We start from the raw sequence: 23710 nt of genomic DNA on the forward strand, positions 1-23710 counted from the left end.
TCTCTCTGAATTTGGCTTCTCTGGATACCTTGTATAAGTGGAATCATATAACATTTGTCCTTCTGTGTCTCATTTACTTCACATAGCATAGTGACAGCAAGATTTATCCACGTTGTAGCATGTGTCATAATTCCTTAGTTGTTAAGGCTGTGTAGTGTCCCATTGTGTATACACCACATTTAGTTTACTCGTTCATCTGTTGGACACTTGAGTTGCTTGCACCTTTTGCTATTGTGAGTAATGCTGCTGTGAATATGGGTGTACCCATGTCTGTTCCAGTCCCTGCTTTCAGTGTTTTGAACATATGCCCTGAAGTGGAATTGATGGGATCACATGTTAACCCCATGTGTAAGATTCTGAGGAAATGCCATGTTGTTTTCCACAGTGATTGCACCGTTTTACTTTATTCCTTAATCTGGCAGGATCATAGGGCCATTTATGGACATACCTCATTTGTTTATCTATTCAGCCTGTGATGAATATTTCAGTTGTTTTACCTTTTCCACCATTGTGAATATTGCTGCTATGAATGTTCATGTACAGTTTTTTGAACACCTCTTTTTAATGCTTTGACGTCTATACCTAGGAGTGAGGTTGTTGAACCATAAGGTAACTGTATGTTAATCTTTTTGAGGAAATGACAAACTGTTGTCCATATTGTCTGTGTCATTTCCCAATTCCACAAGTAATGTTTAAGGGTTTCAGTTTCTCTACAGGTTTGCCAATATTTGTTGTTTTTATTTAGTTTTTTGAGTGTAGGCATTCTAGTGTTTGAAGGGGTATGGCATTGTACTAATTTGCATTTCCATCATGACTAATGATATTGTCATGTGCTTGTTGACTGTATGTCTTGTCTGGAGAAGGGTATATTCAAGTTCTTTTTCTGTTTTAAAAATTGGCCTGTTTGTCTTTTTGTTGTAAGTTGTAAAAGTTCTTGGTATATTCTTGATAAAGAGCCTTTTCAGATATATAATGTGCAGATATTTTCTTTGATTTTGTGGGCTGTCTTTTCACTTTCTGGATAGTATCTTTTATGCACACAAATGTTAATTTTGAGGAAATGCAATTTATCTTTTTTCTTTCTTTGCTTGTGTTTTGGTGTCAGATCTAAGGAAATTGTGAAATCCAAGGTAAGATGATTTATCCCCATTTTTTTTTCTTTGACAGTTTATACAGCTGTCCTTCCCTGTGAGGTATTGGTTCCATTGCTCAAGTCCTTTATATAAAATGGTGCAGTATTTGCAAATAATCTAAGCACAACTTCATTTCTAGATCAGTTATAACACCTAATACAATGTAAATGATATGCAAATAGTTAACAAAAAAGTAATGTGAAATAGTTATTGGCATGCAGCAAATTCAAGTTTTTCTGTATGTAACTTTCTCAAAAATATTTTTTTCCCTCCTATCTGAAGTTGGTTGATTCCGTGGATGTGGAACTTGCAGATAAGGAGGGTTGACTGTAATATTTTTTTCTTTTTAAATTTAAGTTTTTTAATCTATCTTGAGTTAGTTTTCTGTGTGGTGTGAAGTAAGGACCCAATTTTATTCCTCTACACTTGGGTAGCAAGTTGCCCAGCACCATTTGTTGAAAACATTATTTTTTCCCAGTTTAATATTGCCTACTGTTGTCAAAAATCAGGTGATCCTAGATGGATGGGTTTATTTCTGGGCTCACCATTCAGTTCCATACATCTATAAGTATATATTTGTGCCAGTATCACATTGTTTATTTACTGTTGCTTTGTGCTAAGATATGAAATTGGGAAATATGAGCCTCCAACTTTGATTTTCTTTTTCAAGATTGTTTTGGGACTTTGGAATCCCTTGTAATTCCATACATAAGGTAGGATAGGCTTGTGTATTTCTTCCCTTAGGCCTTGGGATTTTTCACAGGAATCACATTGAATCTGTCGGTTGCATCATGTACTGTTGCCATCCTTGCCATCTTAATAAGATTAAGTGCTTCCACCACCATGGGATGTCTGCATATTTACTTAGCATTTCTTTCACCAATGCTTTATGATTTCCAGTGTACCAGTCTTACATCCTTATTAAACCTGCTCCAAAGTATTATATTAATGTTGAAATTATTTAAAAGGGAATTGTTTTCTTAAAATATTTTACAGAATATTCATTGCCAGTGTCTAAAATAAAGTTGATTTTTGTTGATTGATGTTTTGTTCTACTCTTTTGCTGAATTAGTTTAGCAGCTCAAATAACCTTTAGTTGATTCTTTAGGAGAGTCTATATATAAGATGATGTGAATTGTGTCTTTGAATAGAAGCAGTTTTACTTTTTCCTTTAACATGTGGTTGCATCTTCCTTCTTTCCTCATTGCTCAGTGCAGATATTCCAGTGCAATACTGAGTAACAGTGGGGAAAGCCAGCATCCTGGCCTTATTCTTGATTTCAGGAGTAAACCTTTCAGTTCTTCAACATTGAGCATGAAGTTAGCTATGGGTTTTTCATAATGCATTTTATCATGTTGAACAAATTTCCTTTTACTTTCTTGAATGTTTATGAACATGAAACAGCACTGTATTTTGTTTAAAGTTTTTTCTATATCAATATAACCATGTGTTTTTATGTCACATAGTTACTGTGGTATGTTGCATTGCTTGGTTTTAATATGTTGAGAAACCTGGATTTCTGGTGTAGAGACACTTGCTTATAGTGAACGATCCTTTTTTTTTTTTTTTTTTAAAAACCTGTTATGGTTAAGGGACTTGGGTTAAAGTTAGGGTTAGGGTAAGGCATGGGCATGAGTCAGGGCTAGACTAAGGCTAGTGTTTAGTCCTGGGTCAGGGTCAGTGTCAGCATTTAGGGTTATTGTAGGGGTTGTAGAGTCAGGATTGGAGGATCAGGATGAAGTAAGGGTCAGTGTTTCGAGTTTACAGGTCAGGGCCAAGGGTCTAGGGGCCTGAGTTTAGGGTATAGGGTTATAGGTTAGGTGATTAGGGTATAGGTGAGGGTGTAGGTTTAGAACATTAGGGTTAGAAAAGTTCAGTTTAAGCATCACTGGCCCACTTTCTCCTCTTTCCTCTCCATCTCTCTGAGGCCTCCAGGATGGGCAGGATTAGCCCAGGGGCACACATGAGTCAGGGATTTGACTCTACCACTGTTTTTCTGCTCCCCTGTCCTGGGCTCTGAGAGAAGAATGAAATATTTGTTCTTGTCACTGACCGTTTCAAATCCAACTCAACCTCAGTTGAGGCCTATGGGGTCCCAGAAGTCAGACAGTGTTTTCCTCTGCCGTCTCACCTGGGCAAGGCATTGCTGTCCCCACTCTGCCTGCACAGCCCCAGGTTCCAGCACAGCATTGGCATCCAGACAAGTGTGGATGTACACAGGACTGGGTGGAGGGACATGCCAGCCCACAGGTGCTCCCTTCGTGTGTGCTGATGGGCCTCTCCTGGAACTGGCTGGATCTTTTGTCCCATGTGAGTGGGCACCAAGGGATAGTCAAGTCAGGTAGGACAGCCCTTGACCTCTGACCATCTGGGCAAGCATTCATGGTCCTCCAGCTCAGGCCAGCCTGGGCCTGTCAAGCCCCTGTTGCCCGTTACTAAGCTGACTATGCTGCCGGGGAATTCAACAGCTCCCTGGGCAGCATAGATAGAGAGCCCTTTGGGATGTTTCAACTCTCTACATCCATGGGGTTGACAAAAGGGCCTTCTGCCTCACAACCTCTTAGCTTGCTAAGAGAGGTAATAAACCAGGTGGCACCCAGACCTGGGGTCCTTGGCAGCACCACACCCCATCATCACCTTTCCTTGTGCTTTTATAGTTTCTTCCCCTAGCCCCAGCAGAAATACTGGGCCTGAGGCCTGCAAGTGCTTCACCCCACCAGGCCTCCCACAGGGTCAGCCTTGCACAGCCTTCATTCTCTGTGGGAAAAGCACGCAGAAGAAAGGAGTGGGGAGTCCTGCTTGTCAGCACAACAGATGGGGAACAGGGAGAGCGACCAAAGGGCCTGGAGGGGCTCAGACCATAGAACCCAGAATCCCTTGTGTGGCCTGGGACTACAGTACCCAGAATCCTTGGTGTGTCCCCATCCTGGGGCTACAGTATGCACTGGTCTTGGTATGTTACCCGCTCCCCACCTTGGCCCAATCTGGGACTACAGCACCCAGAACCTTTGGTATGTTCCCACTCTCTCCGCCACCCCCCCCATCCTGGGACTACAGTACCCAGAATCCTTGCTGTTTCTGCTCATCTTGGTACTACAGTACCCAGAATCCTCAGTGTGCCCCCACCTTGGGACCTCTGCACCTAGAATCCTCCTCGCAGCCCTGGACTGCAATGCCAGGGACCACAGTAATCCAACCTGGTTCATTGGCAACAGAGGCATCTTTCCTGAGCCTGTAGTTTGTTACCTGGTTGGTGGCCACTTTGGTGCCACCCTTTCCTGCTCTCATTTTTTCCCTCAAGTGTGGGTAATCAGGACCGTTGAGCACAGGCCTGCAGCAACCTGGGCAAACCGGGTGCTATGGGCTGGTCCCATTTTTGCAGGGTGGACTGAGGCCAGGGGACTCCCCCAGCTGCTGGCTGGACTGCATCTCTGTGTGCTCCTGTGGGGCCCTGAGTCCTTTCCCCTGGCATCGGGGTCTCATGTCAGTGATGGCCACCTGGCCCTAGAGTCATCTGTGCCTCAACCCCAGGTTTCTGCCCAGCCCAATCTTTGAACCTCTGTGACTTTCCTGCCAACCCCAGGGCTTGAGAGCCCTTCCACTGGGTGGGAAGGCCTTTCCAGCCTGGCACCCTCTTGCTTTTCCCTCCAGTTTGTTACTGAATTGGTTGACTGGACCTGTGCCTGGGTCTTAGCTGGAGCCAGGACCCCTTGCCTCGGCCAAGAGGCTCTTTTTCCAATCAGATTCATGCATCTAATAATGAGACAGATGCTGAGACTGGAGCAGCACAAGCTTTAGTCAATGGCCAAAGACTGGCAAAGTGGTAACCCAGCTCGCAGATCAGCTTCTCAACCCAATTCGGTTGCAGACACCAAATATATAGGAGGGTCAAAGTGAAGGGGCACAGCTGGGGGTCTGTTCAGGGTTGGGTGGGTGGAGATTGGAAAGAGCAGGAGGATTATTCATGACTTAACAGGGATGTGGTTAGAGACACTGATGCAACTCCTTTTCACTCCTTGTGTGGGACTTTTGGGTGTTGTCATGGCAATTGTCAACTGTCCTGGTGCTTGTGGGTGTGTCATTTAGCATGCTAATATATTACAATGAGCATGTAATAAGGCTCAAGGTCGCCTGGAAGTCAAATCCTCTGCAGTCTTGGGCCTAGTTGGTTCTAATCAGTTTTTGTATTTTTCTCAATATAGCTTCCTCATGAAACTTAGATAAGAGTAATAGGTTTCCATTGAAGGGAGGGGCAGGGGTATGAACCTGAGGCAACAGAGGCTGTATCTTGTGTCTTTTCTGTTGTATGAAAAATTCTGAAGTTGTATAATTGTGAAAAAATCAGAATTGCTTGTGTTTTTAAAATGAAATTTGACAGCCTACAGCCTTTACAAATATTCGCTAGCTACTTAGAACTCCTTATTTGATATGAGTGGGTCTTTTTAGTGAGATTGTCTAACTGCATTTTGTGATGTCCTCTGAGGCACCACTTTGATATTTCTACTGTCTTAACAAAGGGTTTTCCATCCACATATGTTTTCCTGACCATGCCCTGCATTTTATTTTTGTTTAGAATCCTCTTTTTCAGGGGGAGGTAATAAAGGTTATTTTGGGAGATACTGTGAAACAAAATTAAAATTGTGTGCATCAGCAACATAAGTCAACATCCTTGACTTGGTATAAGAGTAACACATGTTCTCGCTTTCCTGTGTTCTGTTAAATCCCATAAGCTAAATAGCTTTATGAAACTGATATGCTGAAATTTAGCTTTACTGTTTTTGCTTATGCTCTGATGCCAAGCCAAGCTTTTCATAAGTTTCTTCGATCTCTGAGTCCATCTCATCATCAGTATCATCCAAGTGTGGATCACCAGCTCCTGATAAATCTGTTCCATTTTCTTCATAATCTGGAAGAAAGTCATCTCTTTCAAGTAGTTCTCAATATTTCTCTTGATAATCTGGATGAACTGCAGGGAAAGGAAAGCAGCAGATGCGCAGAACATTGCTTCACGCATAACATAGTCTTACTTTCAGGTGCCGCTTCTCTGTTGAGGTTGCATGGCCAGAGTTCTACAAGTTTCATGAGCATCTGATTTATCTCTCTGGCCATTTGCAACTAGGATGACATTTTCAATTCTCTGAATAATTTCTTGGATACCAGTCTTTTCTTTTTCCTTCCAATGTCTTCCAAACTGACCCTGTCAACTTCAGTAACATTACTGCACAAATTAAGTTGTTGTCCAGAGAGTTAGAAAAAAGGACATCTAACAACTCCTGAAGAAGACCTGCTCTCATAACCTGGTCCATTTGTTCCCTTGACCTCCCTTAAGGTAAAGTTCTTTCAGGAAGAGTAAAAATGCATGGAATCATTTTCAAGTCACTTCATTTTTTTGCAGCTTGTTCCTTAACTTCATATTAATTCTGGTATCTTTAAAGTAGCAAGTGGTGGAAACTGCCACTCTGGAAGTTGCCAACTGCTAGCTCCCATGTAAGAGGATTTGAGATAGGCATGATCTGTTGATACATGACTTCCCCGTGTTCTTGCAAAACATCATCTATTGTAACACAGCCATTCACTGTCTCTGCAAGTCATTCAGTTTCAGTTTCCAAACCTATGAAATGATTTGTAAGATGATTCAAAAATTCCTGGACATATTCATATATAGTGGGATAATACTTACAACCATCCCCATAGGATTCTGTATAATTAGAGGAACAAATTTGAGGGTAAAATTCAGGGCATTCACAGACAGCTTTGATGTGAATAAGGAGCCACAACCACCTGGGGCTTAGCCAGTGCTGACGCTGAGCTCTGCATTGGGGTGTCACCCTGTAAACTCATCTTGCTCCCAGGAAGGCTCCCTTACAGAGTGGTTCTTGGAGAGAAGTGCTTATAGTCCATTTCTAAATTTTAGCATGTTATGTTATCTGGAGAGACAGCGAATTCCCCAAACCATCCCCTGTTACCCCTTTTGTTCAATAGTCCTTCTTTCAGCTATCTCTCTCCTTTTTGCCATTTAGTGTAAGCAGCAAGGAAGACACAGCTAGGAGACACTCAGTACTTTCTGGAAACTTAGCTAGTTCACCCCATGCTTGAGCTTATTTTGAACTTTCCACATTACTATAGGAACAGTGTTACTAAACTTTCTGACACGACATAACAAAGATCCTCTTTCCTCTAGTTTGTAGTCAGATTTTTTGATACTATCCTTTAAGTCCTCACCAACAGACTCTTCAAAATAAGGGCTTCTATTAATAGTATGTTCACACCAAGTCAAGCTTTCACTAGCACTTCTAAAATCCTTTTCACTTTCTCCCGCTGCCTGATATCAAAGCCACTCCCACATTTTAGGCTTTTGTTATAACAACCTACTGCTATAGGTACCAAAATTTGTATGAAATTTGCTGCATAGCAAATTACCATGCAGTGTATCAACTTAGCAAACACTTACGTTCTCTCACAGTTTCTGTGGGTTCAGTATCCAGGAGGGGGTTATCTGGGTGGTTCTGACCCATGACCTCTTATGAAGTTGCAGCCAGGTCATCGTCATCATTATCATCTGGTGCTGGAGGATCTGCCTCTAAGGTGAGTGTTACTCCTTTGCCTGGTACATTATTGCTGGTGGAGGGCAGTTCCTCCTGGTTCCCTGCATGCGTTTGCTTGAGTGTGCTCACAGTGTGTGGCTCCAGGCATCCCCCAGAGTCTGTGAGCCAAGAGAGACAGCAAGGAGGTATATCCTGTGCCTTAGACCTGTTCTCCAAAGTTCAAACATCACATGCTTTTTAATATTTATTTTATTTTTAGTTTTTAACACCTTTTCTGTAGTATGGTTCCTGTACAGCAAACTACACATATTTCAAATGTACAATCTGATAAATTTTGATAGATGTATACACCCACGAAACCAGCACTACAGTCAAGATAGCTAACATTTCCATCACTCCCCAAGAAGTGCAAATTTTGAACTCCTGATTTATCCCTTCCCACCCTGTTTACCCCCTGGTAACCATAAGTTTGTTCTCTATGTCTGTGAGTCTGTTTCTGTTTTGTCATTAAGTTCATTTGTGACTTTTTTTTTTTTTTTAAGATTCCACATATAAGCAATATCATATAGCATTTTCCTTTCTATTTCTGGCTATGTCACAGGATTTTCTGTTAAATGCAAAACTCCAAATTCAGCCCACACTCAAGGGTAGAGGAATTAGGCTCTCCCTCTTGAAGAAATGATCAAGGAATTTGTGGGCCTATTTAAGCCATCACAGCAGGACCATTTTATATCTCTCCCCTCGAGGATCACAGTCCTCTCTGCCTGATGTGCAGTTTCTGAGAACATTTGCTTCATATGTTTGGTCATCTTTCTGGTTGCTGATGGCAATGGGCTAGTCTCAGGCTGGTTATGTCAGAGATCTCAGTGCACTGCTTTGGACCTTACATGCAGATTTTCTTCTCTCTGGCTTCAACTTCCTCATCTTTAAAGTGGAAATTTTTGACTTGAAAAAAGAGACAGCCACAGAAAGATATAGTTTTGCTCTCTGCTTCCACTCCCAAAGCATTTAATTGTTTCATTATTTACCTTTGAGTCCCCTTAGATTTGGGAAGAGAATGTTAGAGTAGCAGCAATAGTCTATTTTATCATATAAATTACCTGCCCCTTTATTGTACAAATTATCTAAAGTTTGACTCTGGCTGCCTGTTGCCTAACACAGGCCCAGGCATTACAGGCACCAATAAGTGTGAATGACTCCTGGACACATATCCAGAGACAACTTTAATTTGGAAAGACACATGCACCCCAGTGTTCATAGCAGCACTATTTACAACAGCCAAGACATGGAAACAGCCTAAATGTCCATCAACAGATGGCTGGTTAAAGAAGTTGTGGTATATTTATACAATGAGATACTACTCAGCCATAGAAAAGAACACAGTAATGCCATTTGCAGCAACATGGATGGACCTGGAGAGTATCACTTTAAGTGAAGTAAGCCAGAAAGAGAAAGAAAAATTCCACATAATATCACTTATATGTGGAGTATTTTTTAAAAAGACAAATGAACTTATTTATAAAACAGAAACAGACACAGACATAGAAGACAAACTTATAGAAATGAAGCAGGGGAAAAGGGGTGGAAAAGGATAAATTGAGAGTTCGAGATTTGCAGATACTAACTACTATGTATAAAAAAACAAGTTCTAATGTAGAGCACAGGGAACTATATTCAATACCCTGCAGTAACCTATCATGGAAAAGAATATGAAAAGGAATATATGTATGTATATGTATGACTGAACTATTACACTGTGCCCCAAGAGTGACACAACATTGTAATGGACTATCTTTCAATTTAAGAAAAGTGTGAATGACTCAGTACTGCCATCTTTTTCTGTCTTGTGCTAGCTCTGGAATGTGAGCACAAGGAACAGGGCAATGCAGAAGTAAGACAGGGGCCGGGATGCTGGCTGAGGAAGATGTAGCTCTGGAAAGTCGTGGGCAGCTCACTTCTTATTGTTAATGAAAGCTGATTATGGTCCAGATGCCGGTAGTTCTCCATTTGTGTGCTCTGTGGAACCATGTTTGGGAAGTGTTGGAAAGGAACCCCAGGCCCCGTTCGATACTCTCATATTTGCAGGTGTCTAATGAAAAAAAGCACAACCTAGAAGTTGGGAATTATGTTTTACTTGGGGATGTGGCTGAGGACTATAGCTTGGAAAGAGCTCCTCATGTAGCTCTGAGGAACTGCTCCAAAGAGGTAAGGGAGGAGCCAGGTGATGTAAGAGATCTGCTGGAAAAAAAAAAAAGTCTTCAAACATTAAAATATTGCTAATAATGAAAAACATACATCTCAGGTTAAGGATCTTAGTGTTTTTCTGTGCATGGGAAGATTCAAGAATCTGGGCTCACTGAAATTATTCATTTGAAATGGGTCTTAACTGTCTAGGGTCAGTATTTTTTTTTTTCCCCATCCTAAATTCCCCTCAGGGTGCACCTTTGCAAGGGGGCTGCTGCAGTGGCTGATGGCTTGATGGCAGCATAATCCGTTGTCTACATGGACCTGTACCCATGTTGTTATGTCTGCACACATAATCTGTGTCTGTACACAGATGAGTGGTCTTTGCCTCTTCTTCCGGGTCCTAAAACATTCCACCGAAGGGATTTATGGTAGGTTGACTGTTGGTCTCTCTTCTGGGAATAGAAGCCACTCTGATGAGGTAATTGATACCCGTAGTCATTCCTCAGAAATTTCTGCTTTTATTCAGATAAGGAGAGCTCCAAGCAGGCTTTTTTTCCTGCATCTAAATCTCAGGTGTCTTCAGCTTAAAGTGTCTTTATACCAACTATGGGATTCTGCCTGGCTTTCCATACCTACAAATTTGTTTTTCTTTTTCAGGATTCCTTGATCTAGTCTGAGCCCCTTGCCTTTTCCATATGAATTTTAGATTGGTTGTCAATTTCTGCAAAACACCACCTGGGATTTTGGGAGGAAGAGCTGACAGTCACCAAGGCACAAGGAAAGTGGGGGACTAGGAAGCCCCAGGTGCCTTGGCTCAGCAAACAGGGAAGGTGGGGCTGCCTCCTGGGGTGTGGGGAGCAGCAGGACAACAGTCCTGTGTGGAGCCTGTCAGCCTCAAGGTGAGAGGGTGATGCAGGGTTTAGACAGATGCATCTGGCCTGGGAGTGGGGTCCAGGGAGGAAGAGGAGAGGCTGGGTGGGGGCTGGTGGGTTACAGCAGACATACTAACCCCAAAGTGAGAGGGGGACACAGTGTTTGGACAGATGCATCAGGCCTGGGAGAGGGGTCCAGGGAGGAAGGGGAGAGCCCAGGTCAGGGCAGGTGGGTTACAGTAGACTCCATGCAGGGGACTGTGGTCCTGATGGAAGCAGCTCAGAGCCAGAGAGAATTGGTTGTCAGGTGCTCAGCTTCACTCTCCTGTTCCTTTATAAAGCCACTGTGTGAGACTGAAACACTGCCAGGGGATCCCTGAGTCCAGTTCTGCCCTGACCTCATTCAAGGGGCACAGGTGGAAAACAGAACCACTGCAGGCCCCGCCCATGTCACCACAGGGAATGAATCCCATCAGGGCACCAGGCTCACAGGCTTCAGGAGACCCCTGCCCTCAGGACTGGTCTTCTTCCTTGCTTTGGACTGCTGGTCAGAGATCCAGGCACTCCATCCTGGATCCACCCTCCAGGGCCTGGATTCTGGGACAGCTTGGGGTAGTGCAAGACCCTCATGCTCCTTTAGCTGCCTGGGGGTGAGAATGTCTTAAAAGCTGCATTAGCTGATTTCAAAGGCCTGAGTGTTTCCAGCAGGTATGGGGGAAGGAAGGGGTGTGAGGTTCCTACATCTGCAGGACCTTCCCAGGGTAAAGAACTGTGCCTTCCCCCTCCCAGTCCACTCCCCACACCATCTGTCCAGGAAGCTCAGATTCAGGAATATGGGGGCCAAGGCTCTCCCCTTGCTTATCTGTGACTTCCCATTCCCACAGTGAGAAGCCTGGCTCCCACCACCTGCCCTTTATCAACTCATTTCTCTTTTCCAGGTTCCATTCACAGTGGTTTCAGAATTGTTAGCTACTACACCCTGAAAAGAACTTTGTAATATAAAGCCCACAGGTTAACAATGGTCCATTCTGCCTTTGCAGAATGATTCTGTGCATTTCCAAAGTTAACTTAGGTCAGCACCTTTTGACCCGCCACCAACTGAGTTTTTACACCTATTTCTAATACAGTTAGATTCTGTCACATTGTGTGTTCCATCTTGCGATGCTAGTGCACCCTAAATAGCTAAATTTGAGTAGATTATGATTGACCTTTGGGCTGTACAAAGGTGTGGGCTTAGACATACTTATAGTGACACCAAGCTAAAGTTTCACATGGGATAATTCAGCGCCCCAACCCCACCCTATGATCTGCTTATGTATATAATTGTGCCTTTTCCATGATTGTCATAAATAGGGTCCTACTGTGTGCAGCCTCCTCAGACTGGATTCTTTCACTTAGTAACATACAAGTAAGACTTACCTGTGCCTTTCTGTGGGTTGACGGTTTAATTTCTATTGCTGAGTAGTATTCCATTGCATGTGTATGGGAGGAAAATCAGTTTTCCCTCTCCCCTTCTAGGTTCTTGTTTAACACCGCCCTCACCCCCTAATAAGACAGATTACAGGGAGAAAGAAAAGCAAGTTGAATAACATGCATACCTCCTGTATACAGGGGAGACACCCATGAACACTGACTCCCTTCCTGAAATGGCCAGAGGCATCACCTTAAATATCACCTTCAGCTAAAAACAAAAGCAAGGCCTTGTGGAGGGAGGAAGTCATTTACGGCAGATTATCATGAAAGCTCAGTAAACAAGGGTGTAAGGTTTAAAGTTTGTGTCTCCATTCACTTCATTCTGTATGGCTTCCAGTTAATTGTTTCTTAAGTATTTGGAGAAGATATGGATTCTATAGATAGAATAGATGGCTCTATTTCAGTTTGAATTTCCAGTTTAAAGGATTGAGCAGAGCCGCTGTCAGGGCGTGGCCTCCAATGGCTGTGAGGGCGGCTGGGTCCGCGCTTTCCCATTGGCTGGTGGGGCCCAGAGCCCGCCTCCCCCAGCTGTGGCGGGAACTCGCGTGCGTTCTGCCTGAGGATCTGGCGTCCTGCGCAGCTGACTTGAGCCGCTTCTCCTCTGGACCTGCTGGGGCTTTGGGACAACAGGGGGTTATGTCCCCGCTGACTGGAGCCCAGCCTCCTCAGGGCCCAATAGGAGGTGCTGCACTGAAGGGAAGGTGAGGAGGAAAGAAAAATGAGGGAAAGTGAGGAGAGGTTTCCCGTGAGGGGCTGACTGCTGAGGGGAGGCCCTCCTCAGAGGCCCCAGGGGAGGAAGGGCTGGATGTGGGAAGCTGTGGGGTTTAGTCAGGTTTTGTGTGTGGTGCAGAGAGTGTGCCATGTCCTTCTTTGCCATGTGGTGTCCAGTTTTCCCAGCACCGTTCGGTAAGGAGGCTGTCCTTTTCCCAGTGCAGGTTCCTGGCTCCTTTCTTGTGAGTTAATTGACCACACACCCGTAGGTTTGTTTGCAGACTCTCTCTGGTCCTTTTCCCTGTCGTTGTGCCAATTCCACAAAGTTTTGGTGACTGTGCTTTTGTAATGCCGTGTGAAGCCATGGAAGGAGATGCCTCCAGCCTGTTTCCCTTTTGTAGAATCTCTCTGGCTGTTCAGGGTCCTTTGTGTTTCCACATGAATGTTAGGAATGTTTGTTCCATTTCTGTGAAAAATACCACTGAAGTTTATTTTATTTTATTGAAGTATAGTCAATTCACAGTGTTCTGTTGTTTTCTGGTGGAGGGCACAGTGATTTGACGAGGCTTGCTTTGAGTCTGAGCACTGCTTTGGGTAGAATGGACATTTTAACCATATTAATTCTTTCTGTCCGTGAGCACAGGGTATCCTTCCATTTATTTGCGTCTGTTCAGTTTCTTTCCTCAGTGTCTTAGAATTTTCAGTGTGCAGGTCTTTCACAGCCTTGATTCAATTTATTGCTAGATATTTTTTGGGTGCAATTGTAAATGGGATTTTAAAAAAGTCTCTTTCTGATGTTTCATTATTAACGTATAGAAAGACAACTGATTTTTGTGTGTTGATTTTGTACCTTGTAGCTTTACTGAAATGATTTATTAGTTCTAAGAGTTTTTTGATGGTTTGATGTGGAAAACTAGAAATCAGAAGTCACCCTGTTTGGACTCCATCCAGGTCCCCCACAATACCTAAGACACAGTGGCTCCTAATCTTCCTACAGTGCCTCTAAGTTACATGTGGACTCCTGCAAGGGCGATGAGCATCAGCACTTTGGGTGAACTGGAAATAGGGAAATCTGATGTCTTCTCTGCTTTTTTGGTGTGGTATTGACATGGTTGTTTTCAAAAGTAATATAATTTCTAATAAAGTTTCTTATAAAGTTTTGTTATAAAGTTGCATATAAAATACTTTAAATAGCATTACGCAGTGCTCACATTTGCCACCTCACATGGAACACTCCAGTGGGTTTTACCTAACACTGGGATACTCCCCCAGGGAACCAGCACATAAACCCCAAGTGAAGAGATTGCATGGTTCATCTTGTAACCCCATCCACAGGCCCACTTCAGCCTTCCCCTATGCGCCAACTTATGGAAATCCTTTTTCCATTCTGTGCCAGTTTTCTTTTTCTGAAATGATTACTGAGAGTTTCCCTCTTTTTCAAAATCTTAATGGATTTAAGGTGCACAAGATGAATACGATATGGGTGGCCTCTTCTGTGTGTCTCCTTTCACTTAGAATGTTTTCAATCTTTATCCAATTTGAGTCATTAGTGATTCATTCACATTTTTCATTGTCATTAAAAATACAGAAGATAACATTTACCACTTAAACCATTTAACTATGCAGGTCTATGGTATTAACTAGATTCACATTGTTGTACAGATGCCTCACCGTCCGTCTCCAGAACTTACTCACTTCCCCCAAGTGAAACCCTGTATCCAGTAAACACTGACTCCCCTCAGCCCCTGGCAGTGACACTCTTTCTATCTCTGCATTTGACTTCTCTGGATGCCTTGTACAAGGGGAATCCTGTAATATTTGTCCTTCTGTGTCTGGCTTATTTCATTTAGCATAGTGACTTCAAGATTTATTCACGTTGCAGCGCATGTCATAATTTCCTTAGTTTTTAAGTCTGTGCAGTACCCCACTGTGTGTACACCACATGTAGTTTATCCATTCACTTGCTGATGGACAGGTGAGTTGTTTCCACCCTTTGCTGTTGTGATTAGTGCTGCCACGGATATGGGTGTACTCATTTCTCTTCCAGTTCCTGCTTTCAGATATTTTGAACATATATCCTGAAGTGGCATTGATGGATCACATGTCAACCCCATGTGTAAGTTTTTGAGCAACTTCTATATGGTTCTCCACCTTGGCTGTACCAGTTTATTCCTTCATATGGCAGAATAACATGGCAGTTTATGGATGTAGCCTATTGTTTATCTATTTAGCCTTTGATGGACATTTCAATTGTTCTACCTTCAGGGCCACTGTGAATAGTGCTGCTGTGAATATGTGTGTGCCTTTTTTTGTTTGAACACCTGTTTTTAATGTTTTGGGGTCTATATCTAGGAGTGAACTTGTTGAACCATAACGTAACTGTACTTTTTTTTATCTTTTTGAGGAAATGACAAACTGGACACATGGGGTGTAACATTTTCCAATTTTTCAAGTAATGTTTAAAAGTTTCAATCTCTCTACATTTTTGCCAATACTTGTTGTTTTTAATTTTCTTGATCGTAGGGCTCCTAGTGTGCTTGGGAGGGACGGCATTATGGTATTCAGTTACATTTCTATCATGACTGATTTTTAACATCTTTTCATGTGCTTGTCGGTTATTTGTCTTGTCTGGAGAAGGGTCTATTTAAAAAAATATATTTAATTTTTAAATTTATTGGCATGTTTCTTTTTCATTTTATTAGGTGGAATTATTACTGTTTGACTGCACATATAAATTACATTGCATGTAAATATATATATACCATATACTGTACATTTTTTTTTTAGCTTACATATAGAGAAGGGTCTATTTAAGTCCTTTTACCATGTTAAAAATGGATTTGCTTTGTCTTTTTATGAGTTTTAAAAGTTATTGATATATTCTTGATAAAGTTTTTTTCAAGTATATAATGTACAAGTATTTTCTTTGACTTTGTGTGCTGTCTTTTCAGTTTCTGGATAGCATCTTTGATGTACAAAAGCCTTTAATTTTGAGGAAAGGTGATTTATTTTTTTCTTTCCTTGCTTGTGTTTGCTATCAGATATAAAAAAAATTGCTAAATCCAAGGTCATGATGACTTATCCCCATTGTTTCTTTGAGAGTTTATACAGCTTCCCTCCCTATCTGTGAGGTGTTGGTTCCAGGACACCCAGTGGATACTAAATATCTGTTGGTGTTCAAATCCATTATATAAAAAGGGGTAGTATTTGTAAATAATCTAAGCACATCTTCCTGTATGTTTAAAATCATCTCTAGATAACTTATAATAAATAATACAATGTAAATGGTACGTAAATAATTGTGAAGAAAATGTAATGTTATTTAAATAGTCTCTGGCATGCCACAAATTCAAGTTTTTTTTTAATGGAACTTTCTCAGATTATTATTAATTTTTTATCTGTGAAGGTGACTGATTCTGCAAATGTGGAATCAGCAGATGAGGGCTGATTGTCACTTTACCACTTTTTAAATTTAAGCTTTTTATGTATCTTGAGTTAATTTTGCATGTGGTATGAAGCAAGGATCCAATTTCATTTCTCTTGGAAATGAAAAAAATTTCACTGGATAGACAATTGCCTGGCACCATTTGTTGAAAACACAATTTTCCCCGCTATTTAATGTTGCCCACTGTGGTAAAAAATCAGTCAGTGCATGTGTCTTTTCACATTAGTGTTGCTCTGGATACATGTGCAGCAGTGGGATCTCAGACTTTTCTTGCTTCTGACCTAATCTGGAGGAGGTCACTATGTGGAACAGACACTTCAGGAGAGGGGGCTTTAGCTCCGCCTCCTTGATGGATGTCATGGATTATTAGGAACACTTCTGCATAGGAGTTTTGTATTCAATCTCATTTATTAAAAACAAAACAAAACAAAACTATGTCATCATTTAACTTCACCATTGTGGACACCTGGATAGTTATTTAAATCTTTTGGTTATAATCCAGCACTACAGGTTTGGTTGCTCAGTTCATTCCTGCTTTGGCTATTGAGAACTCTTTCATTGGCTCCTGTTTCCTTTGAGGTCATTCCATATTTTGGGGTTTTTTCTTCCCTGGTACTTCCTTACTTTCTGATACAAGATTCAAGATGATCCTGGCTCATATATTGACTGTCTCAGTCCTAGTATAAGCCATTTCTTCAAAGAGTCCTGATTCCTTTTTAGAGAATGATATTAAGAACTTACATATGGACGGAAAATGCTCTCACCTGACAATGCAAGGAAATGTGTGCATGTGTTCCCACCTTAGTGTATTGTTGTTGCTCAGGGACAACCCATCTGCCACAACCACATAGTGTTTTAAATTTAAGTTACTTAGAAGTGGCCAAAGCAAGAGGGACACTCTGACCCCCGCTCTATCTCCCTAAAAGCAGGAAATAAGCCTGTCATGTGAAAGGTTCAGAGGCACATATAAACATAACTTGTAACTTTTTAAATTTACAACCCCAAGCCCAAACTCTGTTCAGATTCTTCATTGAGTACCCAAAAGCTACATTTCTTTGGGCTGTGAATTCCTAATAAATTTATAGTTTTCTAGATGTATAAAATCTGCCTGTTTTCACTACCTCTTACTTCCCATTTCTATGAGACTTTTGTGTTTAGGAATTAAAATTTTTTTTCTCCTGTGGCACTGTCTTGCATTAGTTTTATTAGTAGTCCAGCCACAAGAAGTCAAGAGGGAGAGAGAGTGAAATTTCCCCCTTCCCAATAGTATACACTCCTAATTACAAAGATTTATATGTGGAAATGTCTGTATTCATATGAAGCAGAAAACGGTATTTTACTGATGCCTCCAGCTTGATCCATTATCATATGGACAGTGTACACCCCCCCCCCCCACTTATCTGTAACTCCCAGTCAGGCAGTAGAATCCTGGTTCCCACCAGCTTCCACCCATTCAGTTCATTTCTCATTCTGCTCCAGATGAGTGGTTTCAGCGTTCTTAGTTCCTACCTGTGTGGGATGGATCTTACAGAGCCCACTGTTTACGTGCAGTACGTTTTCCCTGTAGTCTACACGTTCTGTTCATTCCTGCAGTTACTGAGGCTGGCCCCTTCTCCACCAGCAGCAGTGAGTGTTTTCATACATTTCTAATACAGATCCTGTGTTACATCCTGCATTCCACCCTGTGACACTACCGCTTACTCGATCACTTAACTGACTTGTTGGGTCATAAAAACCTATGGGTTTAGACAAATGCATAATGGCAAATGTCCACCATGAAGTATCATATGGAACATTTCAAAACTCCCGCATGATCTGTTTACCATATCTTATTTTTCCCTTTCCCCAAATTTCACATAAATTGGGTCACATAGTGCATATGTATCCTCTCCAGACTGATTCTTTCTCTTTTTGAAGGAAAATCAACATGGAGTTGGTATTGATAAGAGAGCTCTGTCAAATGGAGCCAGGAGCCCATTCAGAAATTGTGACCTGTTGTATCATATCTCAGCCTGAAATCAAATCCTAAGTTTTGATCTGATAAAGTCATCCAGAACATCTGCCAGAAACCTATCTACTTGTTGTACTCTTGGCCTCAAATAATTCAGGACGTACTGATCACTTGAGTTTCTAAGCCATTATGCATAGACCTCCTGTGCATTACTTAATGTTCGTTTTTGTTTGAAAAGTTTTTCAAAGCAGTTGTCTAAACTCAAGAGATGATTTTTTTGGATTCTAAGCTGAGACTGTTTGGCTTTGGAAGAAACTGCCAGACTGTCTTCCAAAGTTGGCTGCACCTGTCTTCCACTAGGATCTTGAATGTATTTTTGTATGGTTATTTTCTGTCTGTATACCTTCTTTAGCCAGATGTTTGTTTCTGTCTTTATCCACTTTTACTGGGGCTGTTTGTTCTAGATTTTATTGGTATAACTTGAATACAAATCCTTTATCAGGTGCGCATTTTGCAAATACTTTCTCCTAGTTTGTGGTTTCTCTTTTTCTTTTATGAATAAGACCTTTCACAGAGTAGACGTCTGTACTTCTATAAAGTCCACGTTATTAATTATGTGTTGATCTGTAGATAGGCATTTGTTGTTGTGAGTTAAAACTCATCACCAGACCCAAGGTCTTACAGATTTTCTCCCTTTTCCTTTTAAGATTTTTATAGTTTTGTCATTTAAATTTGTCTATGGGCAAACTTGAGTGAATTTTGCTATCAGTTGTAAAGTTTGTGTCTATGTTCTCTTCATTCTATACGTTTTTTAATTAATTGCTCCTTAACCAGTTTTTGAGACAGCATAATGAGCTATTTGGCTGTGTTTCAGTTTGGATTTCCAAAGGCACTATGTAGAGCAGAACTGCATTCAGGATGAGGTCTCTGGGCTTTGTGAGCTCAGCATCCCCTGAACTTTTCTTTATGGTCCACAGCGGGGCACCAGATCCACCTCTGACCCACAGGGCACAGGTGCATTCTACCCATGGACTTGGCCCCTTGCACAGCCGGCAGGGGCTTGGTCTCTTCAGGACTGTCAGGGCTTTGTCTTCTAGACAGTGGGGCTGTGTCCATGCTGTCATGGGCTGAGTTTTCTTGGGCATTGCTGTGAAAAGGCACCATAAGAGTAAAAAAAGACCAAGTGGGGAGAAATTTCCTGTATGCAGCTGACTGTTCAAGGGAGTTCTGTCTTCAGAGGAACCTCAGAAAGAGGTTGATGGGGAAAACTGTGGGGTCTTATTTAGTTTTGTGTGCAGTGGAGATGTTGACCAGTGATGTTCTTTGGTGCATGGTGTCCCATTTTCCTGGCAATGTTTATTGAGGAGAATGTTCCACCCTCTTTGTATGTCCTTGGACCTATTTTCATGAATTAACTGACCACAGCCATGCGGGTTTATCTCTGGGCTCTTTATGCTGTTCCTCTCATCCGTGTGTCTGTGTTTGTGCCAGTTCCTCACTGTTGTGGTTACTACAGCTCCGTGATACAATTTGATGCTAGGGAGGGAGACACCTATAGTTGTGTCCTTCTTTCTCAGAACTTCTTTGGCTGTTGAAGGTCCTTAGTTGTTCTATATAAATAGTAGGGTTGTTATTTCTATTTCAATGAAACATATCATTGAATATTATATTGTTGTTTCAGTGAATTTGTTGATAGGTTTGGGTAGAATCAATAATTTAATACCAGTAATTCTTCCAATCCATGAGTACAGAATATTTTTCTGTTTATTTGTGTCTTCTTTAACTTCTTTTTCAATGGTTTACAGTTTTTTGAGTACAGGTCTTTCACATCCTTGGTTAAATTTGTTCCTAGATATTTTGTTCTTTTTGATACAATTATAAATGTGATTGTTTCCTTGAATTTTACTTCTGATGGGTTATTATTAGTGTATGGAAATGCAACTGATTTTTGTACATTGATTTCATATTGAACTTTAATGAATTATTTTACCAACTGTTTGTTAAGTGTTGTGGAAAATTGTAATTTTAAAATCTCACTGTTTCTCCTGCATCCCAGGTCGTGCACAGGATCCAAGACTTGCTGGCTACTGGTATACTCATCCCACAGTGCCTCTTAATAACAAGTGGATTCCTACAAGGGTGATCAGCATCACAACTCTGGTAAGTCTTGGCTTCTATAGCAAGGTTTGATGTCTGTCTTATCAGCTTCTCTGCTGTGGTATTGATATGGTTGTTCTGAAAAGTAATGGACTTTCCAGTAATGTCTATGATGGTAAAAACTACTCACAGTTGCCACTTTATACAGAATACTGTAGGGTGTTTTACCCCAAACAGGGGTAGTCTCCTGAGGAGCCGTCATATAACCACCAGTGAAGAAGCTGTGTGGCGTCCGCATCACTGTGTGACCCGCCAGCCCCTTCAGCTGTCACCACTTGGTCCAGCTGCTTGTTCTCTTTTTCTGGGTTTGTTACTGAGACTCTCACTTTGACAACCTTGATGGATGTGAAGCACACACGGTGACCATGTGATCAGGGAGAACTTTTCTCTTCGGCCCTTTTCACTAGGGATCTTTTCAGTGTTTATGAATAGTGTAAATTGTATCAGTTCTACATTCCTACATGATTTTCATTGTGACTAAAAATACATAAGACACTTTTAACTGAAATCATTTCAAGCACACATTTCTGTGGTATTAACTACCTTTACATAATTGTACAAACAAGTTCAAGGACTTGGGTGCCTGCTTTGAGCCTGGGAGGTGCCCAGGAAATTGAGTAAGTCCCTGAAGTGGCCCAAGACATCACCCGAAATGCCATCTTCCTCTAATACCAAAAGAAAGGAAGGTTATGTTCATTATATAGATTTAAATCTTAGCCTTCTCTATTGATAAGTTTTCTGAGATTTAGTCTTTCTTTTATTCCTCGTACAGAAAGGGAGATTACTTTTCAAATGGAGATTTCCCTTATAAATGTAAATTTGCCTCACAAAAGGCAGTCTTGATTTGGGTTTCATAGAGTCTCATGTGTCTTATTTTTAAAGAAGTCTGCCCATTGTAATCTTCATGCCAAAGAGATATAATTTAGGGTGTCATTTGCCCTCTTTTCATGGGTGTACCCCAACTTGATTATGTATTCATTCACAGAAAGACATCCTCATATTTTAAAATTTTTAACCATTATGAGTAGAGTTGCTATGAATAATTGCATGCTAGTTTTTGTTTGGACACTTTATCAAAGCAATTATCTAAATACTAGAGGTGCAATGTTGGATTCTCAGGCGAGCATTGACTAGCTTTGGGAAAAACTGCCAAACTGTCTGTCAGAGTAGCCACAGAATTATTCCACTTGCAGTGAGGGAGAGTTCCTGTTTTTCTTCTTCTTCCATCAACCACAAGTAATGTCATTTTTTTAGAGTTTCGTGGTTCTCATAAGTGTGCAGTGTTATATCATCGTTGTTTTAATTTGCAATTTCCTGCTGGTGTATGATTTTTGAGAACATTTTTATATGCTTATTTACTATCTGTGTATTTTCTTTGAAGAGGTGTTTGTTAAGATCTTTACCTGTTTTTACTGGGGTTGTTTGTTGTAAAGTTCTTGGTGTAAATTGAGTCCAAATCCTCAATCAGTTATGTGTTTTGTAAATTTATGTTTCTCAGTATGTGTCTTGTCTTTAGGTTTTCTGGATAAGGTCATAAACAGAGTTTAAATTTTTAATTTTTTAAATTCCATGATTTAAATTTTACTTCTGTGGATAGACTTGGGGATTTTTGTAAAAGTTCATCACCTAGACAAGGTTATGTTGATTTCCTTACAGGTTTCCTTTTAGGATAATCCCAGATGTGTATTTTATAATTGTCTATGAACAATTTAGAGTACGTCTTGGTGTGAGTGGTAAAAACTGAGTGGTTGTGGCCTGCAGTTCCCAGCTGGGCAGCGGGTGGCACCACACCTGTTCTCTGACCCTCAAGGTGCACGTGTCTCACTGGGGGGTTTGGCTCCTGTGGGAACTTGGCTCCTTGCTGGGCTGGTGGAGGCTGGATCTCCTCAAGACCCACCGTGGCTTCAGCTTCAGGACAACACTCGACCAGCCAAGTCCACCCAGACAGGAGCCAGACGTCTCCAAGAATCACCAGGAGGCATCACTGTGGGAGTAAAAAGTGAGGGAAAAGTGGGGAGAGGCTTCCTGTGTGTGATTACAACTAAGGAGGTCCATTTTCAGAGGATCCAGCAGGGGCTTGATATGGAAAATTTTCAAATTTACTTGATTTTCTGTTAGGTGTTGATAGTGTCTGGTGTCATTGTTTGGGGGTATGGTGTCCAAAGTTCTTGGCACCGTTTATTGAGGGGACTGTCCTTTTCCCAATTAGTGTTCTTGGCTCTTTTGCCATGAATTAATGGCACCCTAAAGATGGGTTTATTCCTGTGCTCCCTATTCTGTTCCTTTGGTCCATGTGCATGTTTTTGTGCCAATATCTTACTGTATCTCTGCTGGTGACTGTAGCTTCCTAATGTCGTGTGAAGCCAGGGAGGGAGATGCCTCCAACTGTGTTCTCCCTTCTTGAGGCTTCTCAGGCTACTCCAGGTTCTTTTTTGTTCCATACAAATGGTAGGATTTCTTGTTTTCTGTTTCTGTGAAAAAAATGCCATTTAGTAGATTTTGGTAGAGTTTGCAATTAATGTGTACACTGCTTAGGCTTCGTGAATGTTATAGTAATGTTCTTCTAGTGCACATGCAGAAGTTTGATTTCGTGTGCATCCTCTTCAAATTCTTTATCAGTGTTTTCTAACTTTCCCTGTGTAGGCGTTTCGCATCCTTGGTTAATTTTATTCCTAGGTATTTTTTAATTTTATTTTTGGTACAATTGTTAAATGGAATTGCTTTATTAATTTCTCTTTCTGAAACTTCTTTATTAGTGTATAGAAAGTCAATTGATTTTTGTATATTGATATTATATCATGTAGCTTTACTAAAGTTAGTTATTACTTCTTAACCTTTTTTTGGTATGTTGATGTGGAAAAGTAGAATTCAAAATTGCCATTTTTTTTTTTTATCACATCGAAGTCCTTCACAACAACCAAGACATAGTGGCTTATGACATTATCTTATGGTGTCTCTTAATAATATGTAGATTCCTGCAAGGGTGATCAGCTTAACTTTTGGATCAACTGGAACTGGAGAAGGCTTGGGCTCTGTAGTGAAGTTTGATGTTTTCTCTGTTTTCCTGTAATGATTTTAACATGGTTGATTTAAAAAAATTATTTACTTTTAAATAATTTTTTACATACAATAATTTTAAACATACAGAAAATGTGCAGTAGCAGTGCAGTGTACTCTTCATCTGTAAGCTCAGGTTTCTCACTCATCACTAATGTAGCACATGTGCCACTTTTCAT

At 41.2% G+C, this 23710-nt stretch overlaps 1 pseudogene; it reads right to left on the minus strand.

The window, feature by feature from the left end:
• Positions 1-5902: 5902 nt before the first annotated feature.
• Positions 5903-6974, minus strand: LOC105063590 (polyadenylate-binding protein-interacting protein 1 pseudogene; annotated as a pseudogene).
• Between the last annotated feature and the right edge of the window lie 16736 nt (positions 6975-23710).

This window comes from Camelus bactrianus, chromosome 5 (assembly GCF_048773025.1).
Source record: "Camelus bactrianus isolate YW-2024 breed Bactrian camel chromosome 5, ASM4877302v1, whole genome shotgun sequence".
NCBI classification, from domain to species: domain Eukaryota; kingdom Metazoa; phylum Chordata; class Mammalia; order Artiodactyla; family Camelidae; genus Camelus; species Camelus bactrianus.